We start from the raw sequence: 7,542 nt of genomic DNA on the forward strand, positions 1-7,542 counted from the left end.
ATATGTGTGTGTGTGTGTGTGTGTGTGTGTGTGTGTGTACAGAAGGAGTAATACTCTTGATTAGAACGACGAAATGCATTTGTGTACAGAGCTCGATCATATAGCATCCTTCTGTGCACTTGATCAAGTCTTGTAGATTCAACTTTTGTCAGTATTTCAGATGCATGTTTTACAGAAGGAAATTCAGCTTACACTGTCTTTTATCCTTATTATAATTGTCACTCCTTGATATAGCCTACATCCATATCATTTCATCTAGAAGCTTGACCCGCCGATATATGTGTCGTATTATATGAATGAAAAGTCATAAATCACATAACGGTCCACCATCTGGAACTCACGGCGCAGCTCCCAGCGGAGAGTCAATGCATCTGAATTAGGCCTATGGTGACGAAAGCGGTGAGCTTCTCTCTCTCTCTCTCTCTTGTGGTAGAAGCTTGTGAAAACCCTCATAAACATCCAATGGTTGATATAAGGCTCTTTTTAGACCGGGATTTAAGGGTTCTGCGCTGCTGTAGGTACCATAAACAGCTGCTGGAGGGTGCGTCTGTAGTAGGCCTAAGGAACCTTCTCTGTAAGAAAAGGTACATTTGTGGCTGCGGATGAGTTTAGGCGGGCAGAAGATGATGTCAAATCTGCAGAAGCTACAACCCTCCTGGTTTATCTTCCTACTGAAGGAGGTGGTATCACTGTGGGTAGTATAGGGACGTTACTATAAAAAGTCGATTTTTTTAAACCTGGCAAACTTGCACTTAACTTGCACTTAGCTGCTTGTCGCTGATTGGATGAATGTCGTGTTGTCCGAATCTCTCTGTTTTGTTTTCACACTGTTTCAGAATCGTGATTATACGGCCATAGATTGAGATAAGAGCCAAATGATGTAATGTTATGTAAATACCAGTTGTAATAAACTAAAGTATTAAGAACTTACATACCAAATTATTATATAATAGTTAATAGTTATGAAACAACACTCTCCGAAGCTGTAGACTTGAAATATGTTTCAAACGCATGAACTTTAATGTTTAAATTTCTAGCTAGATTTTTAGTGCAATCATGCCATTGGTTGTTTGAAAAAAAAAAAAACATAATCATTGTACATTGCTGATGTTGTATAACGCCTAAGAACAAAATACTATCGTAGAAATGTAAGCTTGTCAGAAAATTTGGGGCGGAGGAGTTGTGGGAGGAACAGCCTCGGGGTTGACAGAAAGTTGACGTACTCTCAGCGGGAGGTTCAAATGCGGGTTGTGTTCTCGTCTTCACAAAATAATAAAGATGTTTATATATCATAATGTTAATTTTTTGCATTTCAAAACTTGAGTTGCTGTTGCTGTCGCCTTAATGATTTCTTTCATTGTCTTGCTAGGGCCCTATGAAGTGAAACATTGAAAAACACTCATTATTATATTACGGCGCTGACTGGTAAGCCTACTGCCAGTAGCATGTATATGCCTGGTGTTTGAAGTGCCTTCATCTCTGCTTTGTTCCATATCGTCTCTTGTGGCCATGGCTGAAATAGGTGAAATCGACGACAGTGAGCCAAATGCTCGATAGCCGCTTCCAAGCTGATTGATTATGGCGGTGTGTGCAGCAGACGACAACTCGCCGGCTGTTCCTTTCTCAACTCCTCCACCCCAAATGTTCGGCAAGCTTACATTTTCTACGATAGTATTTTGTTCTTAGGCGTTAAACAACCTTCAGCAATGTACAATAAGTACGTTTTGCTTTTTTCCAAACCACCAATGGCACGATTGCACTAAAAATCCAGCTAGAAATTTAAACATTAAAAAAGTTCATGCGTTTGAAACATATTTCAAGTCTACAGCTTCGGAGAGTGTTGTTTCATAACTGTTAACTATTATATAATAATTTGGTATGTAAGTTCTTAATACTTAAGTTTATTACAACTTGTATGTACATAACATCACATCATTTGGCTCTTATCTCAATCTATGGCTGTATAATCACAATTCTGAAACAGTGTGAAAACAAAACAGAGAGATTCGGACAACACGACATTCATCCAATCAGCGACAAGCAGCTAAGTGCAAGTTAAGTGCAAGTTTGCCAGGTTTAAAAAAATCGACTATACAATACCTTGAAAGACTGAAGGTTTGTGCACGCGATGGTCGTTGGTTTAGTAGAGGGCCAATAACAGCCTTTCGTTACTGCTGAAGCAACCAAGTTGACACACACACACACACACACACTATATATATATATATATATATATATATATATATATATATATATATATATATATATATATATATATGGTATAGTCCGAAAGGCAGTACTATACTTTCTTGAAAAGTTATGACCATGAGATTCGCCCTGTTTCTTCTTTAAATGTAAGCATTTATACTACGGTCTTTTAGTGCGCGTGTGATAAGAGATCATCATAAATTACTGACGGTTAACATAACTTAAAATTTGGATAAGATGAATTTTTCACATGATGTAGCATCGCTGATATGATAACATCATAACTGATAAAGTAGTGTCTCCAAATTCTTGATAGGATAAGGGTTATCATCACTTACAAGCATGTTTGCTGCAGGAGTTTCTCTCTCTCTCTCTCTCTCTCTCTCTCTCAGCGGGAGACCTTGGCAACACAGATTGTCGAAGATATAGTCCAGTAGTACGGGGAAAGTAATAAAACCAAAATATCTTTTCCCATCTACGATAGAAATGTCCTTTTGGCCTGAATCCAGTTAATTATCTGAGAAAAGACAGGATCACTGAGCAAACCTGCCATGCTGATGAAGAGCGCTCGATCTAAATTAAGTTTTGTCCCGAGCATGGAAGTTTCCAGAGGTAAAAAGATTTAGTTTTCATTTTATCAAGAGGTGAGATTAGCCTCTCAGAATTAATTATGTCTATGCTTGTGTGTTGTGTGTGTGTGTGTGTGTGTGCTAGCGCCGAGAGTAGGATAAGATCATAGGAACTTCACTCTCCTTGCTTTCTAATCGTAATTCAAATTTTTTTCCTGGTAGAAAATATGCGCACGTAACTGATATTGTACAAATTGCCATGATAATAAACAGAGTTCGTGATTATTGTTGAGAGTTTTTCTCAAATCTACCATACTGTAACGTCATGGCACATAGCATGCAGGTAGCTGCAAACAATCCCCATATATGCAAAATAAGAAAATAGCGATGCTTTTCACTAGATTATTATTAAAATCAAGTTCCAATGAATATCTAGCTAGGATATTGGTGCTGTGTCACGGTTAGTTTAGGATAGAGTGCAGTATAGCCCTAGGGCTAAGAGATTCATACCTTGAGGCAAGATGCTGTTTAATTAAACTTTATAATATATATATATATGAATTATATATATATCTATATATATATATATATATATATCATACATACATATATATATGTGTGTGTATAGAGCGAGCCCAATTGGGAGTAAGATGCGTTGCTTGCCATATCAATGCATCATGTCCAGGCCAGGAACGTCATTTTTGTTTGGGGGTGGGGATGGCAACTGGGGCCCCCCAAGACTCAATTTGCGCCCCCTCCCCCCTTCCCCCCCCCCCCCAAGCCTCAACTTGTCTCCCTAACCCCCAGCCCCAAGAAGAAGTAATAGCATGTGGTTTCTTTTTAAATGCGCAGTCATAAATATATGAAATTTCTCGGAAATATTAAGTTTCTTGATCCTTGTCTTTCTACTATAGATCTACCAGTGATGATGAGTTAAACAAACAGTAGTGGGAATACTAGTTTTTTGCTGAAATACCTTGCGTATTTGGCTTCAAAAAACATGAAATAAGCTCAAAATAGGCTTATTAGGTTCGCTTCGCTCGCCAAACCGTCTTTGTCAACCCCCCCCCCCCCCCCCTGCCAACAAAAACCTGAAATGACGCTCCTGGTGCCTGAGTTCAAACACTGGAAATCAATTATATAGTCATTTCTATTTAGATCACTTAAAGTACTGTTTTGTAACATGGCCACATTTTCTGGAAACCTTGTAACGATAAAGTTTATGGTAGTCATATTCAAAGTGTTTATCTAAAAAATAATTCGGCGTCCGGTGGTGAGGGTTTTGTTGGGACGAAATTCATTTACGTGCGTGCCAAACTTCCATTCTAAGGAAATTCTATGGAATATAGTCGTTGTTATATGCCAAAACTGAAGGAATTACTCTGAAATATTTGCCAAACATGGTTTTTATGTATACGTTGTTTTAATGATCAACATTCTTAAGTTTTGTTAATATCATATTTGAGAAACGTGGCACTATGTTGCCACATCTACAATCTCGATTCTCAGGTCGAGTATCGAAATCTGTATCTGTCAGTCAAGAACATATACCCTTCGTTAATCTCTTAAGAATGGTCAAATATTATAAGTTGGGTCCTTTATGGTGAAGGTAAGGATTAGCGGATGTAAATATAGTTGGCGCTCAAACACGTGTGTGTTTGTGTGTGATTAAATGCTTAAAAGATGTCTGTTATCTGAACTTTTCTATAAATTGAGAAATTTGAATATGAAAATTGGTTTTTTTTTTACATCTTTGATGTTATTTTTATTTCCTTGTGTAGAACGTTCCAAGACAACAGTAACTGAAATTGAAAAAAAAATATTCGGGGGATAAGATGAAAAAAAAATCCAAATACCGTTGTTAGGATTGAAATTGGTCTAGCGTTGTCCAAACATCAATCTATTAAAATTTCAATGAGGTAAAGGGAGCAGTTTAGTAACTGAAATTGATAAATTTGCTCCAAAAATTATTGAATCGTAATTTTTGTACACAGGTCCCGATGACAATTGTGTTAAACCAGTCATTAATATTAACATTATAAAGTGAAGAAATGTGGCTTGGTATTCTCTGACCTCGTGTCTCGGGCCAGGCACGGGTATATTATGAGCAGTAGTTGTCATTATATGCACTTTGTCACAGTAACAGAGTTGGAGATGCAGCAACTACCTCCAATACCGCCACCTCCTCCGACATGGAACCAAGACCTAGCAGACTGGTTGTATTTCGTCTAGCCCTCGAAGAGTTGGGCACCGCACAATACACACCTCCAGAAGACATAGATCAGCTAGAAAAACAAGATTTAGTTGAGGCTATACACAATACAGCAAACAGGGCAATGCCATGAGAGGAGGAAGAAGACCACACCTACAAAGACTCCTGGACTACTGCCCGAGAAGTAAGAAGACTGAAAACCCTACTGAACAGGGTAACAAAAAACTACAGGAAAAGAAGAACAACAGAAAACAGGGAACTGCTACAAGCATGTAAAAAATGATGTTCAATAGCAGCTGCAGGAAATAAGAATTGAAAAGTGGATGGAATGGTGTACAAAACTATCACAGTACACATCTCTCTCGGAGCCATGGAAGTGGCTGAACAGCGTAGCCAGGGAGAGAAGAGAACACCCGTAGCAACTCACCCTCACCCACTAGAAGAAACGGAAAGACTGGCAATATCCTTCGCCAACAGGACTAGCTCAGGCAACCTCTCCCCCCCTGAAAACAAGAAGAATTCAGGATCAACTCACACCGATTAGATGGGAGGAGATCGATTTTGCCTGCCACAGACCAGATGATACAGACACCCCTTACACAGTAGAGGAACTGAAAGCAGTATTTAAAGTTGGCAGAGACACAGCACCAGGAGCAGACAGGATAAAATGGGTCCTGCAGGAGAAACAGCCTTTCTGAGAATCCTAAACAAAACACACATTGAACACACGAGACCACAAACCTGGCGGCAGCAGGACATGCAGTCAATCCCCAAACCTAAAGATCCAGAGAACCCAAGACCAATCGCATTGGTGTCATGCATTGAGAAAACTGGAGAAAAAATGGTACTAAATTAGAATGAAGTACAAGGACTGGTCCACTGCACAAGCAGCTATATGCATATCAGGAAGGAGTCGGAACTACAGAGTGCATAACAGATGTTCTCAGCTACATAAATCAGAAGAAGGCTACAGTAGTCTTCATAGATTTTGAAAAGGCTTTTGAATTAGCCAGTCCAGCAGCAATACTTCAATCAGTAGTAAGGAAGGGAGTCCCTAGCCTGGACAAAAAACTATGTACTGGGAAGCAGGCCAGAGTAAAATTCCAAGGAGTGATGTCTACATTCCACGACTTGGAAAATGGCACCCCTCAGGGAGGGATTCTGAGTCCATTTCCATTCATCATACTAATGGAGAATATAGCCTCCCTGCAGCTTCCAGAAGGCGTAGAAATCTTTATCTATGCCGATGATGTGTGTGTAGTAGCAAGAGGAGCTGTTAGAGTGCCCAGAATGCAAAGGGCACTCAATGACATCAACAATAAATCAAATGAGCTAGGTCTTAAAATAAATATAAATAAAACAAAGGCCATGACAATAAAAGCTCACAGACCGCTGCAACCACTGACAATAGGAGCTGAGCCCATAGAATGGGTGGACAGCTACATGTACTTGGGAGTTGTCATAGACCAGCAGCTAACTTTCAAGGAGGAAATCAAGTATTGAGAGAAAAAAGAGCAAATGCAAGACTGCCGCCATGAGATACATGTCATCCCTGAAGGAGGAGCAAATGAACACATACAAAGGAAGTACTACTTAGCCTACACCAGAGCACTGGTGGACTATGCTGCCCCCCTCTCGATAAGGCTGACAGAGGCTCAAAAAGAATCACTGGAGTCATTCAAAACAATGCAATGAGGCTTATGCTAGGAGCACCCACATGGACAAGGCTGTGCAACCTCAGGCTTGCAACTAACTTGCCAAACTAAGAGGATAGGATTGCACAGCGAAAATGCAAGCCACAATGGCCAAGATTGTCCTCTCAGAAGAGACTCCATCTTGAGGGAAAGAGCGAGAGAGGAACTTGCTAAACACCCAGAGATTCAAAGTCCGAGTTCCTATGGTAAGGACCAAAGTGACATCAAAAGTCTAGGCATGGCAGAGACACTGTTGCAGCTAGGTCCAGACACAACACAGGGCACACAACATCTACCACCCTGGAAGAAGGACACTGCAATATATAAATACACAAGCCTGCCAAGAGCAAAAGAAGACGCACAAGAGAAGAGCTAAGAGCGGCAGCCAATGAAGCAATCAGAAACACTGAGACCATAGGGGCACAAACATACTACACCGATGGCACTGTAGGTCCTCAGAATCAAACTACGGGAGCTGCAGTATATTCAAGAAACTTCACAACCTGTTGGAGGACCTCCAACCACGCCTCCCACTATGCAGACAGAATTAACAGCAATAAGGCAGGCACTGCTGTACTCACTGGAGAATGAAGAAGGGCCTGTAATCATCCACACCGACTCAAAGTCCTCAATGCAAGCCTTGCAACAACAGAAAAATAAAGAGAACAAGGCACTGCTGGCTGGAATTAAAACACTGCTACACCAGCACAGCGAAAGAGGAAGACCTGTCACCTTAAACTGGATACCCAGTCACATAGGAATTCCAGGCAACGAGAGGGCCGCCGATGAGCTAGTCAAAAGTACAAAACAACATTGACAGAGTGCAAAATACATATACAACCTGCACTGCAACAAATCA

General features: G+C 40.3%; 1 protein-coding gene across 1 annotated transcript in view; it reads right to left on the reverse strand.

The window, feature by feature from the left end:
• LOC135207501 (cytochrome b5-related protein-like) overlaps positions 1-643 on the reverse strand; it is a 19,823-nt gene extending 19,180 nt beyond the window's left edge. The window contains exon 1 of the mRNA XM_064239321.1: positions 342-643. The gene's annotated coding sequence lies outside the window, so the exon portion shown is untranslated. The remainder of the gene's footprint in view (positions 1-341) is intronic.
• Between the last annotated feature and the right edge of the window lie 6,899 nt (positions 644-7,542).

This window comes from Macrobrachium nipponense, chromosome 32 (genome assembly GCF_015104395.2).
Source record: "Macrobrachium nipponense isolate FS-2020 chromosome 32, ASM1510439v2, whole genome shotgun sequence".
Lineage (NCBI taxonomy): Eukaryota > Metazoa > Arthropoda > Malacostraca > Decapoda > Palaemonidae > Macrobrachium > Macrobrachium nipponense.